This window comes from Propithecus coquereli, unplaced genomic scaffold (assembly GCF_000956105.1).
Source record: "Propithecus coquereli isolate 6110/MARCELLA unplaced genomic scaffold, Pcoq_1.0 Scaffold162, whole genome shotgun sequence".
Classification (NCBI taxonomy): Eukaryota; Metazoa; Chordata; class Mammalia; order Primates; family Indriidae; genus Propithecus; species Propithecus coquereli.
In genome coordinates this window covers 1395945-1422072 of record NW_012140747.1, presented here as the reverse complement: position 1 = coordinate 1422072, position 26128 = coordinate 1395945, and positions in this window count along the sequence as shown.

Below are 26128 nucleotides of genomic sequence, written 5' to 3'. Positions count from 1 at the left end.
ACAAACGAGCTCAACTTAAAATGGTCCAGGAAAAAAGGGGAATGTATTGGTTCAGTAAATGAAAAGTCCAGGAATAGAATAGGTATGTTAGTGTCCTAGGGCTGCTGTAACAAATTAGCATAACCTGGTGGCTTAAAACAACAGAGATGTATTCTCTCCCAGTTCTGGAGGCCAGAAGTGTGCAACCAAGGTGTTGGCAGGGTTGTACTCCCTTTGGAGGCTCTGGGAGACCCTACTTAGCATTTCTTGGTGTTTTTTAGAACCGAAATTGGAGTGTTTGTGGCTGTGTCCCTCCAAACTCTGTCCCCATCTTCACATGGCCTTCTCCATGTATCTGTCTTCTCCTTTTCTGTGTCCAATGTCCCTCTACCTCTCTCTTATAAGGAAGCATGTGGGCCAAATGTGGTGGCTCACACCTGTAATCCTAGCACTCTGGGAGGCCGAGGCAGGAGGATCACTTGAGCTCAGGAGTTTGAGACCAGCCTGAGCAAGAGCGAGACCCCATCTCTACTAAAAATAGAAAAATTAGCCGGATAGAAAAAAAAAAAAATTAGCCAGGTATGGTGGTGCACACCTGTAGTCCCCCTACTCAGGAGGCTGAGGCAGGAGGATCGCTTGAGCCCAGAAGTTTGAGGTTTCTGTGAGCTAGGCTGATGCCATGGCACTCTACCCAGGGCGACAGAGTGAGACTGTGTCTCAAAAAAAAAAAAAGGAAGCATGTAAGCATGTGATTGCATTCGGTGCCTGGATAATCCAGGATAAGCGCCTCCTCACAAGATCCTTAGCTCAATCACATTTTTTGCCATATAAGATAATATTCACTTTTTGCCATGTAGGGTAACTTTGGTAGGCTGCAGGGATTAGGATGTGGACCTATCTTGTGGCCACCGTTCAGCTCACTGCAGCTGGTTTCAGACAATCCTGGCGTCAGACCGAAGTTACGTTATCAGGACTTGGATTTCACATCATTTTTCATCTATCTTCTGGTGTCTGGCTTTGGTCTCAGGCTCCATTTACAGCACAACGGTGATAATCGCTCTAGATTTTGTGTCCTCTCAGCTGTAAATCCGGCCCAAGCAAATCTTCTCTCCCAGAAGCCTCAGTGAAAGTCTCACGGGGCATCTTTGCATGTGAGGAGTTACTCATCTGTTCCCAAACTGGTCGCAGCAGCCGGAGGAACCCGAGGCTCCGGTTGACTTAGCTGGAGTCATATGATCATGGTATCAGCTCTTCTGGAATCATATGGACTGGGAGTGGGGAAAGAGTGGCTCCCCAGAGAAAAATGAGGGCTGTTATCGTAAGAAAGGGACGTGGATGCTGGGTGACCAGATAAAGATATAGAAACACATCAAAACAAGAAGGCCGCAAATGTCTAGCGTATCAGCTTTGTTGGTAAGATGCTTTAATAAGACTCTTACTCATATGGAAGAAGAAAGCCACTCTATGGGATACAGGAGGATTGCAGCCAGTAGGGGTGGATCTGGTGAGGGCAGGAGGAGAGACCTGGGGGAGGTCTAGCTGGGATTTTGTCGGGCTGTGTTCCATGTGAGGTGACCCTTCTGTGGGACTCTATGAATATTTAGTAAATCTAGAAAAATTACAATATGCTTAATGAAGCCAATTGGTTTCCCCTGAAAATAGCAAAGGGGTTGAAGTTGCACTACATTTGGGGTTTGGCTAAAATAGAGTCAGCTCTTGTAGATGAAGCTGAGAGTGGCGACCTGGGTTACATGTAAAATAGGGTGGACGACCTCTGCGTAGGGTTGAGAGGGGTCAACTGAGATCAAGGCTATGAAAGCGCTTTGTAAACTGCAAAGGGATCCACTCCTGGGAGTTCCCCTGGTGTTATTTTCGTGACTTTCCTCATGAGTTCATATTCACGTAGGCCTATTAGTTTCTCTCTACGCCAATCCCAGACGCTGTTGATCATCAGGGAATCAGTGAAGAATGTAGATAAATCTTCTGAAATCCATCTTCTCACCAAAATAAGACTTCAGAGCACATCCCCAATAATGGTAAAGCATCGTGGCAAACATCGCTGCCATCCATGGTTTATCATGCAGACAGCGGTGCCAGAGATGTAGTTGAGCTTCAATAAAACAGACAAAAGTTGACTTCTTACATCAGCTTCTATCAGGGGTCCTTCACCTGGGACACCTCGGTAGGCATGGCTGCAGCTGTTACCCTTCTAAAGTTGTATGCAAAACGTGTGCGTCTGCGAGGATGTGGGACATGCTTCTCGCATTGGCCTGGGAAGAGGGTCCGTGGCTTTCAACCGTTCTCAAAGGAATCATGACCCCACCAAAGGTTAAGTACCACCGACTGACAGTGTTTCCAGTGGTGAAAGGTAGATGAGGAAAGGTGAGAATTCTAATCCCACTTGGTTGCCAGCTGACTTATACTGGCTCTTTGAGGTTCTGTGGTACCACGCTAACACAACGCTTTAGGAAAAAGCAAGACATTTGGTTTGTGCAGGGGCACTCGTTCCTTCTTTGAAAAAAGATGAAGTTTATTATATTTTGTGTGTATATTTTTAATTAGGTAATCATACAATTTGTAAAAAGTTGGAAAGTAAAGTAGAAAGATATTTAAAAAAATAATTCCAAAACCTCATGAAAAGGTTTGCCGGCAGCATGGCGTAATGAGCAGATTGCTGGTGTCAGATACATGGGGGTCAGTGTTCTGTGAAATGCGGGGAAAGTGGCTTAATGTCTCTAAGTCTGTCTTCTAGTTAATAACATTGAAACAATAATTGCATTTACATCGTAGGGTTCTTGGGGATTAAATGAGAAATGCGTGTAAAGTGCATACATAGCACAGTGCCTGGCATTCGGTAAGTGCTTAATACCTGATAGCGTTTTTTCGTGACTGCTGTTTTCTTTCCAGTCGTTTTTGTGAACTTGAGATCATATTGTGTTGACAACTTTGTAACGTACCTTTTTCTCTTTTCATTGTACTAATTCACCATAGTATTATATACTCTTTGTAAGTGTTAGTTTTAATGGCTAAATGACATCAGACGCAGGGGATACACTCAAATTTACCTGATAATTCCCTTGTTGTTAGATATTGGGGGTATTTTCAATTTTTATGCATTGCATAATGATGTTTCGGTTAACGACAGACTGCATACATGACGGTGGTGCCATGAGATTATAATGAAGCTGGAACATTCCTATCACCTAGTGACATTGTAGCTGTCTTTATGTCATAGTGCAATGCATTACCCCTGCGTTTGTGGTGACTCTGGTGTAAGCAACCCTACTGCGCTGCCAGCCATATAAAAGTCTAACACATACAATTATACACAGTACAGAGCACTGTATAATGGTGATAAATGGCTATGTTACTGGTTCATGTATTTACTGTACTATACTTTTAATTGTTATTTTAGAGAGTACTTCTTCTTATTTTTTAATTTATTTTTTCTTTTTTGAGACAGAGTCTCGATCTGTGACCTGGGCTAGAGTGCCGTGGCATCAGCCTGGCTCACAGCAACCTCAAACTCAAGTGATTCTCCTGCCTCAGCCTCCTGAGTAGCTGGGATTACAGGCACACGCCACCACGCTTGGCTAATTTCTCTATTTTCAGTAGAGATGGGGGTCTCACTCTTGCTCAGGCTGGTCTCGAACTCCTGACCTCAAGTGATCCTCCAACCTCGGCCTCCCAGAGTGCTAGGATTACAGGCGTGAGCCACCGTGCCAGGCCTTATTTTTTTAAAAAGCCAACTGTAAAACGGCCTCAGGCAGGTCCCTCAGGAGCTATTCCAGAAGCAGACGTTGTTATCCCAGGAGAGGACAGCTCCGTGGGCCTTATTGCCCCTGAAGACCTGCCAGTGGGGCAATGTGTGGAGGTGGAGACAGAGTGACACTGATGAGCCTGATGCTGTGTGGGCCTAAGCTAGTGTGTGTGCTTCATTTTTCACAAATTTTAAGAAGTAAAAAAATAAAAATAAAAATTTTTAAAAGAGAAAAGCTTATAGAATAAAGATAAAAAAGAAAGAAAATATTTTTGGAAAGCGATACAATGTGTGTTTTAAGCTAAGTGTTATTACAAAAGTCAAAAAGTTTAAAGTTCTTTGTAAAGTTTATAAAATGAAAGTTACAGTAACTTAAGGTTAATTTGTTATTGAAAGAAATATTCCACTGGATGGATGTGCTGCAGTTTGTTTATGCGTTCGCCTATTGAAGGGCATCTCGATTGCTTCCACTTATTGGCAATTATGAACAAAGCTGCTACAGACATTCGCGTGCAGGTTTTTGTGTGCTCATAAACATTCAACTCCTTTGGGTAAATAGCAAGGAGTATTGCTGGGTCAAATGTGGTCCTTTGAATAATCCTCTTTTATTTGCAAAACACTTTCACATTTGTTAATTTACCCAGTTTTTACAGGATCTCTTTGGGGTAAGTGAGGCACGTGTTACTATTCTTATAGATGAGAAACCGCGGTGCCAAGTTAAGTAAAACGTACAAATTCGCGCAGTTAATCTAGTCCCTTCACATGGCCTGACGCTTACAATGAAGCAATTAGCTGGAGCCAGAATAATTCTCATGATCTCAGCCCAAACCACTCGAACAATAAAACCAGACCAGTCCCAGCAAAATGGGGAAATAGCGAGGTTCTTTTTAGTGTCTTCCTGGGTCCACACCCAGAGTCTGTCTTAAGATCAAAAGCACCTTTCCACCACCCTGGAAACTGCCCAGTAACCGGCTAGATAACTTGATGAAGTCATTCGAGTAATTGTTATTATTAATGACTCAGAGTGTTACTCCTCCCAGATAAAATGTGCATTTTTATTTCTTTTCATGTTGTCACTCAAAAAAGGAAAGTATGTGGGAATTTTTAGCATGCTGGCAGGGCTTGGAGAGTGGAGGGAAATGAAGTGAGGTCTATCGGTGCTCCTGAAATTATACCTCTTATTTGGTTCAGACTAAATGTCACACCTACAGGTAATGGCATTTACTCTTTCATTTCCTTTCAAGATGTAGAGATTATCTCCATAGAATGGGAGGAAGATATCAATGGGCAACATGACTTTGGTATAGTTACATTTCCTTACCCTCCCTGAAATATACCACACTTGTCGGGGTGGTGGTGGCAAGTATTTTAGTGCCTTCTCTTTAATCTCCAAGCCATTATAAATAAACATACAATCTGAATAAAAACAGTCTACCAGTTATGCAAATACAGCTTCATGACAAATCTCTTTCAATCAGGTTGTTGCCTGTAAACCATACCTTTGTAGAGGCTCTGGGGCCCCCATGGAGAAAGGCTCCTTGTAAGGGTTTTAGAAAATAAAACATTTCTAGCATGAATTTTGACATTATTTTTCAAATGGAGAAAGAGCAGTGGCATGACTATTACAATGGGTGGCTGGCCTCTGTTCAGCATATTCTATTTTTACCATGAAAATGACTCAAATTCCTTCCTTTTACCTTTCAAATTTTAGTGACTGGCAAATCTCTGGCCTTGGGCATCCCTGATCTTATAACTGGAATGGTCTCAGAAATCTTAGGGTAGATGAAAACATTGCTTGCCTAAATATGATTCCTGTGTATATATATTTTTTTGAAAGGGAGGATTTCTGGGTCACTGTTTTATCTCTTTCTGGGACTACAAGGAGGCCATTGCCTATGGCTGTGCTGCTGTTGGGTGAAGACAGTGTAACTTAGAGCCACCCCCAAAAGGAATCATCCTTGGGTGGTAGCTATTTTCCAAGGAGAGCTTTTAATTCAGCTCACTCTGCATTGCAGAATCAGGATGAAATTTCTGGGGTTCTCCCAGTGCGAGCATTGATAACAATACCGGTAGAGCATTTAAATTGATATATCTGGGGGTGGGGGAGTAAACCCACAGCTAATGGAAACGGGGCACACTGTATGGGGGAAGGACACGCTTGTTGTCCTGGCTTGGGTGAGGCAAATGCATTTCATGTAACCAAAATGTTTGTACCTCCATAATATCCTGAATTAAGAAAAAAATAAAATTATAAAAAAATTAATTGCTATATCTTTCCATGGCTCCCAGTGCCCTCAGAATAAAGTCCAAACTCCTTACCAAGGTTCTAAGGCCCTTTATGATCTATCCTTCTAACCATTCCAGTGCTCTTCTAGCCCTGGGTACTTATCATTCATGTAGAACTTGAGTCTTCAGTGCAACAATTACCTGCCATTCTGTCTTCCCCATTAGGTCGTTGGCTTTGGACTCTCATCCCTGTGCACAGGAAGCGGTGTTCTGTAGCAATCCACAAATAGCTGCCGAGTCAATGAATGAATGAAAAGAATTCACCGATGAACTCACACTACAGAATGAGCTATAAACGCTTTACTAAACTGTTAGCCTAAACAAATGTCTTAATAAAATAAAAGGACAAATGTTAAGTATGCGAAGAGCATGGGTCTGGTATTAACTTGTCTCTCCTCACTATGACATCAGTAACCCCTAGCGGAGAGAGGCCAGGGGAATTCATTGTGCCCTGGCTCTGTGTACCCTGGTGAATTTTCTTTCCTTGGCATTGTATTGTCCCAGAGCCTCTTCTCTCCGCCATACTCCACGTCCCATGCTTGTGTGCACTGGAATGGGCTCTTTCCTTTATTAAAATTTTAATAGAAATCACTAGGACTTCTCTGCCTGTCTGAATGAAGTCGTACAAAGTTCATAGTCTAAGGATAACCCTATTTCAAAAATTGGTGTTTCTAAATTTTTAAAATTGAATTTTATTTATTTCCTTTTTGAGACAGAGTCTTGCTCTGTCACCCCGGGGTAGAGTGCAGTGGCATCATCATGGCTCACTGCTACCTCAAACTCGGGCTCGAGTGATCCTCCTGCCTCAGTTTCCCGAGTAGCTGGGACCACAGGCATGTGCCACTGCGCATGGCTAATTTTTCCTATTTTTGGTAGAGATGGGGTCTTGCTCTTGCTCAGGCTGGTCTCGAACTCCTGAGCTCAAGCGATCCTCTTGCCTTGGCCTCCCAGAGTGCTAGGATTATAGGCATGAGCCACCACCTGGCCTCTTGGTGTTTTTAATTTGCTGTTGTAAGACCTCTGCATTGCTCGGCGTTGAAGAAGCCTGACTTCCTTCAGTGTGCCTTCTGCAGGAAGGAGAGATCTGCTCCCTCTTCCTGGGGAGCTTCTTTCTCTGTTCTGTTCTGTCTCTGTTCTGTCCCGCTTTACGCGGGAGCAGTGGCAGATACAATCAAAACCACCACCACCGCCACCATCGTCATTATCACCATCAACGCTGAATGTTACTTACTAGCTCCAGCTGCTGTGCTGAGTACTCCATCCACGTTCATTCACTGGATCCTCGCAACAGCCTATGGAGTAGATGCCATCATTATACACTTCCTTTTGCAGATGAGGAAACTGAGGCACCGAAAGACTCTGATTTGCTCAAAGTCACATAGCTATCGAGGGACCCTTGTGGTCCAGTTCCAGCACATTACACCTCCCTGAAATTCTCTTGGGACAACTTCCCATCTGTGTGTTTTACTAGCAAATATCCTGCATCCGCCACCACGCCGGCTGCAGCAGCCCGAGTTTTTTATGTTATGCTCGTGTTCGTGGGGACCTTACAGTTAGAGTGAGCTGAGCAAAATGTTTTCCTTTCATGTGGTCTTCATCTCTTTGGTCTGCCTTTCCCTCTTGCTGACAGTCAGCTCTCAACCTTGCATTGACCGATACCCGGGTCTTGGGCACTTTGCCCAGGAATAAGAGAATCTGTGATCGTGTGAAGCAGTGGGGTTAAGTTTAGGGTGCAGCATGTCGGGGGCCCACAGGGAGAAATGCAGGGAGAAAACGTCTGGGGCCTTTGGTACAATATGCGGGATGGTGTAGGCCTCCCACCATTCCCATCTAACCCTCTTTAGAATTTGCAAAAACAGGACCTGCTTTATGAGCCAGGCAGGGTAGGAGTTATTGCTGCTTTTTTTTTTTTCTTTGCTTAAGAGAAAACAACTGCTCAGAAAGTGAAATGATTGGCTGCAGGTCACCCAGCTGCCAAGCAGTGAAGCAGGTTTAGCGCTTCTGTGTCCTTCCCCCAGAGCCCCCTGTTCCTTCGAGACTGTGGAAGCAGACAGTGCAGAAGCAGACAATGAATAAGAACGAATCGTCATTGAAATTTTTGTTTTGTTGCTTCCCCAGAAAACGAGGAATGAAAAATGAACTTGGAGTCGCCGTTGACTGGCTTGGCCATTGCTACCTTCTCTCTCGCTGACGAATTCCGGCATGTTAGGGATGGTGACGGTGATGAGCGACTTTGGAGGGGCCAAGGCTTTGGTTGCTGAAATCGTTTTGTCTGGAAATCAGGCTGACTCTGACACTAGTCTGGATGACCGAAGCCAGCTGGCTTGTGTGACTGTGAGAAAGTCACCTCATAGTTCTGTTCCTGTTCTTATCTCTGTTCCAGGCAGTGGGGGCATTATTGTACAGTACTTGCAATGTAGTGAAGTAGGAGGAGAAAGATTGTTCTAGAATGTCCAAATGATATAATTCAACTCCATCCTGCCATTGAACACTCTACCATGTGTCTGTGTGGTATTCACTTTTACCTTCCCCTCTCCATCCTTCACCAGACTTTATTTTTTCGTCATGAGAACGTATTATTCTTCTATAAAACGGCCGGTGACAAATTAACTCTGCTTTTAACTCTAACTTAAGCCTCCAAAATGGAATGAAGAATGAATGCAAAATTTGCTTTGTGATAACGGAGAAAAATCCCCACTTAACTATAAGTGTTCTTTATATTTCTTTACGCATTTGTATACTCTGGCTATTTGACTTAAATGAAAAGTTATATAAAGATATTCATTTTAATTTAACAAAACTTTGTAGCACGCCTACTTTTGGCTTGTTCCTGATTTGCTTCCCCAAATAAATAAGAGTCAGTGCCTGTTCTCATAGCGCTGACAAGTTTGTGGATGAGAAATGAAAAATGCTGGTTTCCGGAAGACATGCTCTTGGGGCAGAGACAGGATCCTAACACATGCAGAATTGCTGGATGTTGCCCCTTCCCAGTGGTCCCCCCACCAGACCCCAGGCTGTGTGCTGTTCCCCTGGCCCTGTGCAGAGGTGGGCTTTGGTCATCTTGTTGCTCTGACGCTGGAAAACGATGCCAACTCCTGCTCCTTCTCTGGCTGGCTCAGTTCCCTGCTCACACGGTTGAGCCATTTCCTGCCTCAGCTTCCCTCAATTTTCACATCAAGAGGGAAGAGCACCCTTTACCCTTAATCCTGTTACACTCTTATACATAGACCACAAAGCAGAGCTACCTTGTGTTCTCCCTGTCTTATAGGGATGTTTCAAATAGCAAATTGTAAAATTTAAAATGGTAAAAAAGTCAATAAATAAATAGATAAAGAAAAGAAAATTCAGCCATTGTTTAGACTGAAACTCCCCTCTCTTTGGGATTCCCATTAGACTTTAAGTTAAGCTCCTTAAGGTCAGAGAATGGATCTGTCTTGTTGACTCTCCTATCCCAGGGCCCAGTGCAGAGTCTGGCCCTTAGTAGTCACTCAATAAATGTTTTGCTGACTGCAAATGGATGACTGCATGACTCAGGCATGCAGCCCTGTGAACTTGGCCAAGGACAATCTGAGTGGCGGATACCATGTGGTACTCAAAATCATCCCTCCTCTGACGCTGGCTGGCTATCCTTGGAACGTGTTTGTGTGACTTGGCCGGCTCTTCCCTCCGGATGAGTTCATTTCCCAGGAGGCCTCTCAGACCCTCATGTCAGTAGAGCCTTGGCAGACCCACCCCAGGGGCCCTCCAGACCTGCCCCGGCCCCATCTGGATCCTGGAGCGAAGACAGCCTGGGCTCAAGCCAGGGCGCAGCTACATAAACAGTGACAGCTGGGATGTCAAATGCAAGGGCAAGAACTAGAGAGGGAAAAACAGTTACTTCTGACTGGGAAGGTCAAGGGAGACTTTGGGCAGGTGATCTGAGCGAGGGGCCAGCTGGGGGAGCAGAGTCATGGGACAGCGAGGAGCACGGCGTTCCAGCGGAGTGGTCAGAAAGCCCACTGCGGAGAATAATATTGGAGATGATAAAATAAAGATTGTTTGGGGACAGTCGTGGCCTTTATTCTACAGGCCAAGAGAAGCACCTGACCTGAGCTTGCGGTAGCATTACTACTAAGGCTAGATCGAGAGGGAGAGCTGGAACACTGCTTAAGAAGCTCCATTCACGATCCAAGGGAGAGGACCGAGGATGACCAAAGGCAGGGCGGTGGGACTGCAAAGTCCCCTCCACTGTCTAGCACTTGGCCTTTGTTTATTTATTTATTTTTGTACCTGCAATATCTCAAAACCCAGTATCAAGCCCAGAAAAAGTGGTCAGTGAATACAGAGTGACTGAATAAATAATGCTCAGCCAGAGAAGACACTGGAAATGTAGCATCAAAAGGTTCTGAGCATGGGGAGTTGATGAGAGGAAGGAAGAAGAGGAAGATACGATGAGGTCTGGGGTATTGGTTTATATGGTTGGGAAATCCCTGCAGGAGGACAAGGGAAAGCAGGAGCAGGTGGCGTTTGAGAGGTCTATGACAACGTCCAACAAGGCCTTACTCTGCGGCAGGCATGCTTCTAAGTGCTTCACGTGTAGTAACTTATTTTATCCAGACGACCTTATACAGTAGATCCTATTATCCTTTGACAGATGAGGACACTGAGGCACAGGGAAGTTAGGGAACTTCCTGAAGTCACGTAGCTGACAAGTGGCACAGCGGAATTTGAATCCTTGTCTCTTGGTTTGATGCCTGTTATGTTTGAGATACCTGTGGTCAAATCTTGCAGGCGTAGGAAGACAGCTTATATGCTGCATTGCAAATGATTTTTAGGTCCTTTGATGGCATTATCAGTTCTGTGATTCTAACCAGGTGTAATAGGATTCTCCAGAGAAACAGAACCAATAAGATATATATGTATTACATATATATACATCCTGTTGTATATGTGTGTGTATGTATCTATATATCATACCCCTCTCTCTTTCTCTCTCTGTCTCTCTCTCGTTTGGAATGGGAGACTTATTTTAAGGAATTGGCTCATTCAATTGTGGAAGCTGGCAAGTGCAAAATCTGCGGGGTGGGCTGGCAGGCTGAAGACCTGGGGAAGAATTGAACTTCGGTCGTACCCCCCTTCTTTCAGGGAGGGCAGGCTTTTCCATTGAGGCTTTCAACTGATCGGATGAGGCCCGCCCACATTATGGAGGGAAATCCACTTTCCTGAAAGTCTACAGATTTAAATGTTAATTTCATCTTAAAAATACCTTGACACAAACATCTAGAACAATGTTTAACCAAGTATTTAGATACCGTGACCCTGCCAAGTTGATTCATAAAATTAATTAATCATCACACTAGGGCTCAGAAAATAGGGGCTGTACCGAACACAGCAAGGGGAAAGTACAAGAACATACTGCAGATAACCTTTGCTGAAGGCAGGATGAAGCGTGAATCACTCCTTGGTGGATTTGGAAAGTTTTAGGCTTGGATTATCAACACTGGTCATCTTTACAACACTACATCTAGTAGTGGTTTGACTCTGCCTCATTTTGGTGGGGCAAAATACTGATTAATTATAGCTGTAGGTATATTTAATATTTCTAGGAGTATAGGATGAAATGAATACAGTTATAGCACGTATGTTAATGCGATCTCTCTCCAATTTCTCATGGTAGTTAAAGGAAGGCTGTTTTAGATACGTGGAATGCATTTCCACCCCATTAGGAGCATACGAGTTTTCTGCCTGGCCAGGACTTCTCAGGTGAGAGTGAACAGTATTGTCACAGGCTGCCAGGCCAGCCCTGAGTTAAAGTCCTATCACTCTCAATCTTAACATCAAGTTACTTTCTTTCTTCTGAATCAACACACTCATATTCCCACATATTTTCTCTGTGAGCATTTTTGATGAATATTTATTGGCCTGGGTCATTTTAGCTTCCTCCCCTGGCAGTATATATTTATTTGGGGCTAGCAGTTTTAAATTCTCAGAAACTGCCGCAAGTATTGACATTTATTTTCTAGGCTCCAAGAAAACATTATCTATGCTGTTTGGAATGACATTATTTGGTGTCTGGTTAGTTAAGAAATGGAGACATTGAAATCTGATCTTAATTTGGGGTCCTAGATTTCCTTTTTGAGAGTATAATTTTTATCTGTATATAAGATTATTTAAAAAAATAATAGTATATTTAGGCTTTACATAGTATTTTATAAACATGAGTTCATTCTTTCTGTGTTCTTATGATGCTATGCAAGTACAGTTATATTTTGAGTGGAGTCAGTAAAAGGGTAAATTGGCCTAAATTACTCAGTGGTCAAGCCAAGAATTAAACCATTGTCTCCAGAATCCCCAGCCAGGGCACGCTGGGAGGTGGTGGAGGGCTGGTTGACATTCTGGGAGGTCTGGAAGAAAGAGCATAGACTTGGAAGTCATGGGTTCAAATCCCTGCTCTACTTCTTAACAGCTGCATGAATTTGGACAAGTTATTCAACGTCTCTGAGCCTCATTTACCTCATTGGTCAAACATATGTCCAACATGGGTTTGCTGTGAGCATTAAGTGAGTTAACAGTAAGTGTCTGGCACAGAGCACACATAACATGTCTGTGCTCTGGCTAGTAATCACATGCGTGCTTCTCTGATGTGGCATGACTCTTTCTCATTTTAAAGCACTCAGGAAAAATCCCGCTCAAAAGCTATGGAAGAGCGCTGGGTTGGTGGGACCAAGAAGGTGTGAGAGGAGTTGTCTCTGACACAGAGATGCAGGTGTGAGGCTTGGTGGCACCACCCGGAGTGACCCACATCAGGGCTAGGATAGGGACTGCCATGCCCAGGTCCTCACTCTGTCCACAGAATCCGATGGTGATGGCCACACTAAGGGACCCAGCTCAGACTGCAACACCTTTGTGGCTTGGTGTGGTCTTTGGAGCCTTCCTTTCCTGTGCTGACACTATGATCTTTGCACACGTGGCCGTGTACTTCTCCTGGGAGGGATGGGATCTCCTTGGTGAGGCTCAGAGATGCCTGTGCCATTGTGTGATGCTGGAGAACTTGGCATTCATGACCTCCCTGGGTTTCGGCATGGAACAGGAGATGAGGAAGCACCTTCTGAGCAGAGCATCTCTGTGCAAAGAGTGTCCTAGGTCAAGTCTCCCACTGTCTTTGCAGAAGGCCCACCCTTGTGAGGTGTGCTGCCCAGTCACGAGAGACATTTTGCACTTGGCTGACGGCCGGGGGACACACTGAGGGCAGAAACTGTACACTTGTGGGGCATGTGCTAAATGGTTCTATTTCACTGCAAACTTCCGTCAGCACCAGAGGCAGCACTGTGGAGAGAAATGCCTCAGAGGCAAATGGGTAGAGGTTCGTTTTTGAAGAGCTGCAAATCCACGTGTCAGGAAGTCGTTTACACGCAGGGATGCTGTGAAGGAGATCCCGTCCAGCTCGAGATTGTCCAGGAGCTGACGCCTCCCCCCGCAGGGAAGCGAAACTGCATGACTGAGAGAAGGGCAGCCTTCCGTGTTGTAAAACCTCACTGCAGTCGAGGAGTATGCAGGAAGCTTTCAGCCACAAATGCACACCTGTTTAGCACCAGAGAGGCCTCGCTAGAGACATATGTTATGTGTTCTGTGAACACAGGGAGTCCTTTGGCCATAGCTCTAGCCTCCTTAGACACCATAGAGTTCATGCTGGAGAAAAGCCTTATGAGTGTGGGGAATGCGGGAAATCCTTTAGCCAAAGTGCTGATCTCATTCAACACCGGTGTGGTCACGCTGGAGCAAGACCTCCTGTGTGTGTGAATTTTAAGATTTTATGTGCGTGTGTCCAATTGGAAGTCTTTTTAAAATTCATCCTGCTCAGAACATGGCGTCCCTTTCATTCCGAAGACTCCCATCTTTCTTGACTTATGGAAGAGTCTCTTCAATTATTTCTTTAAGAATTATTTTTCCTTTGTATTCTCTGTTTTTTCCCTCTTAAACTTGTATTAGTTGGATATTGGCCATTCTTGCTTGACCTTTGTGTTTCCTGTTTTCCTGTGGGTTGTATCATGTATGTGTGTGTGTATGTGTGTGTGAGAGAGAGAGTATGTGTGTATTTCTCTACCTTCTGGAGGTTTTCTTCAACTTTATCTATCAACTCTTTTATTCAACCTTTTATATTGGTAATTATATTTTTAGCTCTGGCTTCTAGTATTTCTTTGATTATACCCCCCTTTTTTAAAAAAAAATAGCATCTTGTTCTTGTTTCAAGGATACAGGATTTTCTCAAATTGGAAAAAAGTCAACATTTAAAATAATGGTCTGTTCCTCCTCCCTTTCCCCTCCTCTTCCTCCTCCTCCTCTTTCCTCCTCTTCCTCCTCCTCCCTCCTGATACAGTTCCTCCTCCTCCGTCTTCTCTTCTTCTTTCTCTGTCTGCTCTCTGTCTCTCTCTCTGTCTTAATATTTCTCTTTCATGTTGGAGGATTTTCTCACACATGGAGTAAGAAAGGCTGTCTGGAAGCTCCTTTTATATTAGCGCTTCTTGACTGCAATGCTGTGCTTTCCTGTGAGTCCCCAGAGAGCTGAGCTATACAGGACTTAGATGCCAGATTTGGGAGGCATTATTCTGGAATACCAATACTTGCGTTAGTCACCTTCATTCTCCCTGGACAGTTTGTTTAATTTCCTTGGAGAAGAGCCTTCTGATTTTTGCCTGGGTTAAGTACCTATCCACAGGCAGTTATTTATGAAGGGGCAGGAAAGGAGTGGGATACGCTTGTTCTATGTGTAGACCTTTAGTTAAACCTCATTTTTACTGGCATTTCTCGCTTCCATCTCCCTGACAACTGCCATCTTTCATTCCAGAGTCTCCTTGGAATTCTGCTAGCGAGCTAGCTCCCACCCTGGCTGAAGCACAAATTCCCAGATGTAGCTTCTTTTTTCTCCTTCGCCATTTATCAGAGTTTCATGTATTTTCCATCTTCTAGAAATTTGCTGAACTCTCTTGGGTAGTCATGATCCCAGAAGTATTCTTTGGTTATTGTGAGTTTGTATCATTTGTGTGCTTTTTCCTATCATTTTAAGAGTCTAGAAGGGAGAAGAAATAAATATTCTTAGCCCGTCATCCTGAACTGGAAACCCCGTCACTATCTTTTGGAATTTATTAATTCACCAATATTTATTGAACACATACCATATAACAGGTGCTGGGTTGGGCGGTAGAAATACAAAATTGAGCCAAACATAATTTTTCATGAGCTAGAGGGAGACAGATGTTTAACAAATAATTGTGTTGTAATGTTAGAAGTGAGGGAGTGAAAGCTCGTGTGAGCTGCCAAAGGATCGCAGAAGAAAGAGCAATGAATTTCTATTGGAAATAGAAGGGGAGTTGGAAAATAACCAAGTGTCCCAGGTAACATTTAAGAAGTTTCTACAGGTCTCAGTAGACATATCAGTCTGGAGATAAAGCAGTGTCATATTAACAGGAAAAAAGCCTCCACCATTTCTTCAGCTGATGTTAAACCTTGGTTGGATATCTCCAGAGGCAGAGTGTGGGATACAGACCAGGCTACAGGTAGTTTTGGGGCGATCAGGAAGCACCGAGAGGGAGTATGGAGAATGAGACTGGGAAGGAGGGAGAAAATCCAGTAAAGGTGCATTATTGAGCTGGTCGCTGCACTGGACAAAAGAGGCTCGGTCCCACTGGGGATGCTCCGAAGAACTTTGTAGAAGGCACCCCAGAGTTATTCTTTGAGTGGGCAGGAGGCTGGGGCACTCATCCACTGACTCCTGCACCCTGTTGATTGATGGTTGCCTCTGGAGGTGTTAATTTTCTTTCTTTTTAAAAAAAAAAAATTTTTTTTTGACCATAATATTCAGCTCCAATTAATTTTCTTTTCTTTTCCAGGCTGTGGCTACGTGCAGTCACAGTGGCCTTTCCTGGTTTTGGAGAAATTCTCTGAGCAGAAAAGCTGGAGCTATGTTGGCAGGACTTGTGTTAGAATCTGGCACTGCACACAAAGCTGCCCACCGTAGCTGCGCTAAAGCCAGGCGGGCTGATGAGAGCGGGAAGGGGGGGGCACAGAGACTATTTGCTGCAGACCTCGGTCTTCCCCTCAGTGATCTCTGATAACGTGCAGGGGGACGTCATACGTGATTGCGAACATGTAGCTGGAGCTCCGTGCAACAGTGCCTGGTGTAAAGCCTCTGGGACACCCCCGAGCCCTGCAAAGCCTTCTCATGACTGTGGTCCCAGTGGACTAGTGTGGCTCCTCCGTCTGACGCCCCAGCTCTGCCACTCCCACGGATGCATATCGCAGCCACACTGTGACAACGTGGAAGCACTGAGGTGGGGCAAATTCCTTCTGCCTAGCTTTGTACCATACACTCTGACTTTGATCCCCAAAGCATTAAGGCATTGAGAGTCTGGGAAACTTCTGTGAAGTTCCAAATATCACCTGGCAGAGGAACACTTTGATCCGCGGTGACTTCTTACTGCATTATCTTGGATCAGCTAGTGTGCTTCGTACCAGAGAGCACAGAGCTGAGGAAACATGAAAGACGACAGGTAGATTTTTATGGGAATCAGGAGTCCAGACCTATCTGGGATGAATTGGGTGCTTTCTTTTCCCTTCTGAGATCTAGGCAGGGGGAAGGAAAAGAGTCAGGAGAAGGGAACTAGCATACTAAGTGGCTTCTATGTGGCAGGCAATTTATGATTTTCCTTCTCATTTAATCTTCATTACACTTACTTCACATTACTATGAAATAAATGTTATTATTTCCAAGGCAATCAAAGTGATGAAAGGTCAGAGAGAATAAATAATTTTTCCAAGGTCACAGAGTTAGTAAGAGGCAGAGGCAGGGTTTGAATGCAGGTGTCCCTAGTTCTAAAGTCTGATCAATGATATAGCAGCTGGATGGGGGAAAGAAGAGAGAAAAATCACGACTTATGTAAATTAAAATGGAGGAGAGCATTTGAAGGTCAGGTTGAGCCACTCTGGACTGTCCAAGCAGTTCCCTAAATTAATTCCACAGGTATAAGCGACCACTGATGTGAAAAGAGCCTGAGGGACTTACCTGGCCACAGGTTCAGTGAGCCATCAAGCGGCTGGTGATGCTAAGAAGGGAAGACATCCTTAGTTTGCATTAATGACTTATGCAGAGATTGACCTATGATCCTTTTCCTCGTCACATGCCCCAGAGACACTCTTGCACAGGTCGATAAGGAATCTCACAGGAGACTATATTTTTGCAACATCATTTATGGTGGCAGAGAATTGGAAGGAACTTGCCCGTCGCGAGGAGAATGGAGCGGTAAACCATGGTGGGTATTTAGTACAGAATTCTGTATGGCGTCGCAATGCAATAATCTAGGTGTCCCCACAGTTTCACACCGATCGATCTTGTACTGAAAAGAGCAAGAAACTGAGTGCAAGAAATTATATGCAATATCACTCATGTAAAATAAAAACATACATCAAACGTTATCTTTCAATATTGCATACAGGTACAAGGACGTACACTGTAAACATTAGGAGGGGCAGGAAATCCAAGTGGGGATCTGAAGGCCATGAAGGGGAAGAAGAAGTACAATACAGTCAACCAGGGTAAGAGAGGAGCTTGCACAGGGAGCCTGCCAACTTCTGCGCCTCCAATAACGTGCTGCCAACTGAGAAGGCTTAAATATTTTTTATACAGCAGAAAAAATAAAATTGGTGATTTTTATAAACCTAGATGAAATCATAACTTATATGTCGGTCTGCTTGCCAGTGTATCTTTTAATGTGGCACATTCATTACACATTTTTACTGAGGCCCCGCTATAGGGTTCTAGGGCTGCTACAGTTCTGACCCAGAACAGGCGCCGCCTGCCCCATTACCAGCACCCCCACCAGAGTGGCTCATTTGCTGCAGTGGTTGAACCTACACCGACACATCACAACACCCCAGAGTCCGTAGTTGACATTAGGATTCGCTCGTGATGCCGTATGTTCTATGGGTTTGGACAAATGTCTAATGACGCGTATTCACTGTTACAGCATCATACAGAGGATTTCCACTGCCCTAAAAATCCTCTGTGCTCTGTCTACTTCTCCCTTCTCTCTCCCTAACCCCTGGCAATCTTTAATCTTTTTACTGTCTATAGTTTCGTCTTTTTCAGAGTGTCATGTAGTTGAAATCGTGCAGTAGGAGCCTTTTGAGACTGGCTTCTTTCACTTAGTGCTGTAATATGCATTTAAGGTTCCTTCGTGTCTTTTTATGGCTTGATAGCTCATTTCTTTTTCGCACTGAGTAATATTCCACTGTCTGGTTGTACCACAGTTTGTTTATTCATTCACCTCCTGAAGGACATCTCGGTTGCTTCTGAGTTTTGGCAATTACGAGTAAGGCTGTTGTAAACATCTGCGTTCAGGAGAATTGCTGGGTCAAAGAATGTGCACATTTGCAATTAATAGATATTGTCAAATTGTCCTCCCAAAGTCTGTATCAATTGGCATTTTTTATTAGGTGGGGTATTTTTGATGTGGTGTTAATAGGGACACCTCCAATATTTGTTTCTCTGAGTGTGGGTAAAGGGATAGGAAGATGGAGATGGGAAAAATACTGATGAAGGACAAGATTCTAGTTATACATTTTGCATGAGCTGAGACAGCCCTGCGTTGGTGGAAGCTCAGAGCGATTTCTGATGCGTATCAGAGGCACGTGCTGCCCGGGCCTGCTCATCCCAGCCCAGCGCGCTCTGACCTGGGCGTTTTTCCCTCCTGGGTCATTTGGCAGTGGGCTCTGCTATCGAACACCTGTGCATGGCAGGGGGAGAGGAAAACCCGTCTCACGATTATTACTTACCCATTGTTATCTGCTAGCAGGGAGGCAGCATCTGTGCCCAGGGGCCAGCACCCCTACTAGGCTTCCGAGGGCTTCCCATCCAATTGCCACCACCCCGCAAGCAGGCTCTGGGGCTCCACCCAGGGCCCTTGGCGGAAACAGGATGTCGTGTTTCCAACAGGGCGAGCAGCGGCTGCTTATCTGCGGTGGTCAGCAAGGCAGGCAGAAACATTCTTGGTGACCTTCCTTCCTTGGCATGTTTGAAAACCATGACCCCACACCCCTGTATGGAGGAGTTAACAGAGGAGTTTTAACTAAGTGGGGGACGAACATGAAATATTTATATTTTTTCCAATTATTGATTTCTATGGCGTCCAGTTGAATTCCCATTTCCCACTCTTTGATATCTTTGCCAGAGTCCATAACTTTCTGCTCTATTTCGGTTATAAAAAGTTCAGTCCATTTTGGTTTAAAGTGTCAATTTCAGACTCAGTTTAAGTCTAATCTGCTCTCTCTCCCTGCACAGGTTTGACTGGAGGCCTGGGAGATCTGGGGCTGGAGTGTAGGAACGGTCTTTTCACTCTTCTTGCACTCTGGTACCTCGGAATAGGGAGGACAGTGACAGGCAAGATCAGGGTGGGCATGGGAGGGTGGAGGAGAAATGGTCTGCCCTGAGATGTAAACCTCCTCCCTCTCCTGGGTCTACCAGCGTGTTCCTGGTGGGGGTGCTATTGTTGTTTTGGGTGGGACAATGCTTAGCGTGGACCTGTTCTGTACATTTCAGAATATTTAGTATTTCTCCCCCTGTAATCCCCACTCAAATTCACGTAGTACCTTTTAGTCTTTCTGACAATCCTACCCCCTTTTCCAAACACCTCCTAGGAAGGCCATTCTGCCCTGCTTGAGAACTACTGGAAACTTCCCAGGTTGGTGCCAGGAGAAGGGAGGGAGGAACAACATCTTCTTAGAGTTCTGGGCTTGAGTCAGTGGTGGGAAGGAATCCCTGGTGGTCCTTTGGTTGGGTCTGGTTTTATCTGGCTCTTTCTGCTGCCGTGTGGTGGTCTCTGCACAGGTGAGGCGGTAGAAATTCTAGGGATCTGTTCACCTGCCTCTGAACCTCTCTATTACTAAGAACCACCTTAGAGAGGGTAGTAGCTATGTTTTCCTTTGTTCCCACCAGTAATCTATCTCCCCAACATTTTCTCTGGGGAAGAGGCAGTCCCAGTGCAAATGGGGGGCTCACTGCCCTTCACCTGAAAGCCCTTTGGGAAGCCCCCAAATTCTGCTGCTCCCTGTAACTCCACATTCCTTTATGTGGAGCTGTGGGAACTAGTGGAGTCAATCCCTTGCCTCTTGGAATTCGTGCCCTGTGGCTGTGCCTGTGACTCACTGTTGACCAGTAGAATTCGGCAGAAGTGACGCTGCAGGACTTCTGAGGCCAAGTCATACGAAGGCTTGCGATCCCTGCTTGGGTTTCTTGGAATGCTTACTCTCAGGGTGCTTCTTTCTTGGAACACTCTCTCTTGGAACCCAGCTGCCATGCTCTGAGGAGCCCAGGTAACATGGCAGCCATGCATTGGTGCTCTGGTGGACAGCGCCACCTGCACTCCCAGCTGACAGCCAGCCTCACCTGGTGGTCATTTGAGTGCGCCATGTTGGACATCCAGCCCAGCCCAGGAGAGTCCTGCTTAAGGTCCAGCTGCCATCTGATTTTAACCACATGAAAGACCCCAAGAACTGCCTCACTGAGCTTACTCAACCCACAGAACCATGACAGAGAAGACCAAATTAGAGCTTTAAGGCACGAAGTTTGGGGTGGTTTGTTACACAGCAATAGATAACTGAAACTATTTCTCTGGGGCAGGAAGCCAGATTCCTGGGCTAGAGTTGACCGGTAGGGCTTTGGAATTAGAATTTGGAACTTAGTAGTTTCTTGACCCTGTGAAAGTTACTTCACCTCAGTGCATCTCTGTGTCCTCATCTGTGACAGGGATAATAATAGTACATTCCTCATAGGATTTTTGTGAGAGTTAAATACGACGATCTGTGTAAAGGGCTTAGTATGGTGCCTGGCATCTACTAAGCACCGATTAAATGTTAGCCATGATAATAATTATTGAAATTAGTGGTTTTATGGAGCTGAACAAAGTTTCTCTTAAAATATAATCATTTATTCACATTTTTCTTTATTTTTGTTTTAGTCTCTTTTCTACCAATCCTAACCCACGAGGCCCCTGGAAGCCACGTCATGCAAAGTTTGTGGCAAAGCTGCCGTGTTCTTTTCTGCCACAGATTTGAAAGGGAAGATTTTCTGAGTCGATCTGGTTATTTTTTGGGTTAAAGGAATATGAACCTGCTATTCACCCATTTTTATCTCTCCAAACGCCCTATCAGTTTCGCTTTTCTTTTAGCCTCCTCCTCGGAATGGCTTTTCCTTACTTGAAGAGCAGAGGGAACTGAGCAGGAAATTGATGTCTTAATAAAGATGACAAGAATGAGGGTCACTGGGATGAAAATGAAAACTGACACTTAAATTGTCCTCTGTGGTTTCTTAATGACTTGTTTTAGCTCAGAGCATTATGCTGGTTCTCATAAATGGGAACCAAACATATACTGGGGTTTGTTGAAATGCCAGGATGAATGAAGCTTTTCAGAATAGCAAACATTTTTCTATGGCTTTGTGACTCCTGTGATTATGTTAATGCTGGGGAGAGTGAACGGGGACATAGGGCATACTGGGACCACCCCGAATCCCATCTCCTCCGATACTCATATTTTAGATTCCAAGCTTCAATAACGAAATTGCCTTGAAACCTTCACTCTCTGATCGGTGTACTGCACATCTGACCCACCTCTCTCTATTTGCTCTCTTTTTTGTCAGTAAGGAGATGTTAGAAGAGATGGCTAAGCAACTCATGTTTGGAATTTTTATGCATACTAAGCTTACATGAGGTAGAGATAGACGGGGAGAAATCTTGCGCCATTTCATTTTGCTCTTTGCTTCTTGGACTTGATACAAAAATATCTGGTTTAGGTCTTCAATTTGTACTTGAAAGAAATTTAAACCACAGAAATCTTGAAGTCAATTTTAGCATCTGAGACATTGGGGGAAAATGATTTCTTTTCTGAGTTACTGCGGCAGAAGGCATCCCATATTCATATAGGGGGCTTAGTTATTAGGGATCCAACCTGAAATTGGTACCACACTGGTTGCTTGTGGGATGACTTTTTTGGGAGGGTTGTCTGAAACTGGGGTGTGATTAGACCTGCTCGGCCCCAGATGAGCTTGGCATACAGTAGACACAAAAAATGCTTGGTAATGGAATGAAAGAATGATAAACGTCTGCCAATTGCTCAAACCATTTGTGCTTTCTTATGTCCCGCAAATGGTCTTCTACCAAGAGTTGTGTTTGTTTGCTTATGTTTTTGAAAATTGGATCAACCTCTGTAGTTTTGGCTTCTCCTTTCCTTTTTTTTTCCTAGTCCGGGGGACAAAGCCCACTCTTCTTATCTTGTGAGTTGTCTTTGTATCTGTGAGACAGGGCCAGGTAGACTGAATTTCAGGGATTTGGGCCAGGAATGAAAGCTGAGTCCTGACTCTTAAGTCATAAACAATTATTTACGCTTAGTATTAATGTGATTCTGTTGTGTCTATCTCTGTCAAGAGTTGTCAATATTTTTGAATTCCTGGTGAAATCTGTGATTGGGGAAAATTATACATTTGCATAAAATTTTTGAAAATATAGATTTTGTATAGTAGATTTTTGAATTAATAACATGGAGCTCCATTGATGCAATTGGTTAGTGTGTGGTACTTATGTGAATTAATAACTAATTAAAAAAAGACTTATGTTTGAGTAAGTTGCTGTAATTAGGCCCTATTAATTAATATGGAAAAATCATTACTCACTGAGGGTGACTACTTACTGGTTCTAGGAGAAAAGAGCACATGGTTTTAGTGCCCTTCTAATCGAATTGATTTCCTTATCAGGAACAAGCATCATTTGAGTGACAATTTTATCCCAGAGCTTAAAGACTGAGCATAATGAGATTTCCCTTTGTTTTTTCCAAATTCTATAGGAGGGCTTCCCACCCAGAATCCAGAGATGAGCCTGGTTTGGTCTAGGCTTGTGAAATCTGGAACTGTCATCTGATAAATGAAAGGAATAAAAGCTTGGCTTATCTATGACCGTGTTTCATATTCCAGTCCCCAGTGGTCAAGGTGGGAGTTTGTGGTTCTGCCTTTGGAAAGTTCCATTGCTGTCTCTCGTCCTATTTCCATCCACTTTCAAGTGACTAGAGAATACACTGGCTCCCTATTTTCTTTATGTTTCTACAGTCTTTCCTTATTTTAAACCACTTTTCTTTTTTCTCTTCATTATTACCGTGCCCCTGACTCTCTGAAGTTTCAAGGGGCAAATTGGCAGTGGTAAAATTGGAGCACGAGCGCAAGAAAAAAATAAATCCAATTTGCATTTAAAATGTCCACTTGAAGCTCCAAAATTAAGAAAAATACCTAAAAGAAATTGAGGCTTTCGGGTGATAATAATCACTGTTATCATTTTTTTTAATGATGATAATAATAATCCATGAGTAACGGATGTCAAAATCTGTATGGAAAAATCCAGGCAAGTATTTCTTTCAGAGGAGCAAATTTGGAAACTGATGATCAATGGAGTAAAGGTGCTTGTTATCTCAGTCTAGGTATTATTGTATAGTACTGGGATGTGGTCGTCTTTGGTAAATAGGGGTATTCGTGAGTACTTGTTACAGAGGAGACTTCAAGTCTGAGATGATAACAATTGAGATATTATCAATTCCTATGAGATTAAGATCGTAGCATAATGACAACAAATCTAATTTCTCTGAATTTCAAAATTAAAATGAACTAGTGTTCTTAGAGCAAGTCATCCCAATTTATAATATTTGCTGAGGACTTACTGTGTGTCCAGTACAGGGAGAAATGCTTTGTTTGCGTTATTTCATCTAATTATTTCCAGCGCCATAGAGAGTAAGATTATTTTACAGATGAGGAAACTGAGGTTTGTAAGAGGTTATGCAGCCTGCTCAGGTAAAGCAAGGTAATGTTGACAAGCTACAGGTGGCAGTACCTGTTGGGGGTGTTTTCCATTTTAAAAACAAACATTTGTTGAGTCTTTTCTATATGGCAGGGATTTTCACATATGTTATTGTATTTTATCTTCAAAACAATCCTCTGCGGTAAAGGCATGGTTATTCCCACTTTACAGACAAGGAGACCGAGGTTCAGTGAGGTCAGGGATCTTGCTCAAGATCACGTAGGCAGAAAGTCCTAAAGCTAGGATTATAGTCCAAGTCTTCTGGTTCCAAATCACAAACGGTTCTCAAAATCGTCAAAGTGGCAATGCAGCTGGAAACCATGGTCTTCTTTGCAGACTACAGTGTTCTTTCTGGAACATGAGGAAAGAATGGTATATTTAATTCCAACAGAGAACTAAGAATAATTTCAGTAGCTAAAAATAAATCTCCATGCATGAAATGAAAAACCAACCTGCGGAAACGATACAAGTGTGCTGTTAAGATTTCCCTTCGAGAGAACATGCTCTGAGAAATATTGTGGGTTGTCAGCCTCTAGCTGTTGCACCTTTGGGGTTCTGTACTTTTGAAGTTCTTAATTTTATGTGTCAATGTGGCTAGGCTATGGGTTTTTTTTCCCTAAAATCATACCCTATAAATAGTCCCTATATCATTCCAATAATACACATATTTATGTCTTGATTAACACTCAACGCTTTTCCCATCAACATGCTCCCACAGAAATCCTAACTAGAGTGTCTTAGGAAAGAGATTTGGACTGTGTTTCTATGACCATGGCTGACCCTTGGTCGTCATGATTCCCCAGGGCTCCGAAGTAAGGACATTTGGAAGCAACTTTCTGTCACAGCAGCTAGCACGAAGTAGATATCTAGGTCATATTTATTGGATGATTGAATGATTGTCTCATTTTTTAACATCTACAAATATTTGCAGAATATTTTCATGTTTCTTTTATTCTGCTGAAGCCATTGCCTCAGTCTCTGAGTGTATGCCATTTTCATGGCCGGAAAATCAGTTGAACAGGTTATTGTTTGCCACGGGATGTTTGGTCGTCGTTATAATATTTTGAAAGGACTCTCAGGTTGGTTCTGTAAGGCACGGGTGATATGATAGTGAAAACTTGAGGCTCACAGAGTTTAAGGGGTAACTTCAGGTTATGCACTGGCTGGAAAATAAGAGAGCCAACTGTGGAAGCTGAAAAATTTAAATCTTATATCCAATCCCTGTCCAGTGGATGAATGGCTTTTTATTATATAAACAAAAATTGCCATTAGAAAATCATGTCAAATGAACCAGCTCTAAAACACAACTACTAGATTAAGAACTCCTCAAAGGAAAGCTCATATATCAACCCTGGTATTTCCAGCAAGTACACACACGCACGCGTGCACACATACACACACCTGTGCACACACAATGAATAAGCACACATCTCATGGAGAAATACAAATTTGTGTCAGTTGTTTTACTTAGAATTCCAAAGGGTCCCTATCTGCCTCTATAATTGAATTATATACACATAATAAACATGTTTATTAATAGATATAGCTTAATGTGAAAGTCTAGGTTTACAAATATTTTATGGGGTTAGAAGTCTGGCAAATCAATAAACACCATTCAAAGATATATGAGAATACATTTTGATTTTGGTTGCAAGCTGACATTTTGGCAAAAGGAATATATTTTCTAATTATTCTTGGGCCAAAGTGAGAAACTAACTGGATTTCTTAAAAATAAGGATTGTTTGTATCTTCCACTTTGGAGACCTCCACTTGTTTTCCTTTGTCTTTTGATAGTACCACACTCGTTTCCCCAGAGGGCATTGACGTTGACAGAGAAAGACCAAAGGAACCTTCGTGACTTCATCCAAATGTCATAACAAAAGTAAGGCTTAGCATGCTTCAGGGATTGACTTTCAAGCAGGAACTGGGTTGTTTTGGAAACTTACCTAATGACATTGTTATTATTTCTCATGAGTGATTAGGTTGATAGATCAATCCCACTTGCATTTAGTGTAATCCCTACGGGGAAGCCCGTCAGTACAGAAGCTGTGTGGCCCCGAAGCTTGGCTAAAGCTCTCTGCAAGAAAAATGTCACTTGCCCCTGATATTTTTACATTCGGCTGTGAACCCACCAAATAATGTTTTCTTAATAAGAACACCTTAAGGTTTTGAACCATCTCTCATCCTGGGACTATTAATACATTTTGAAAAATTTAAAGGATAAATTTGCAAAGAACGA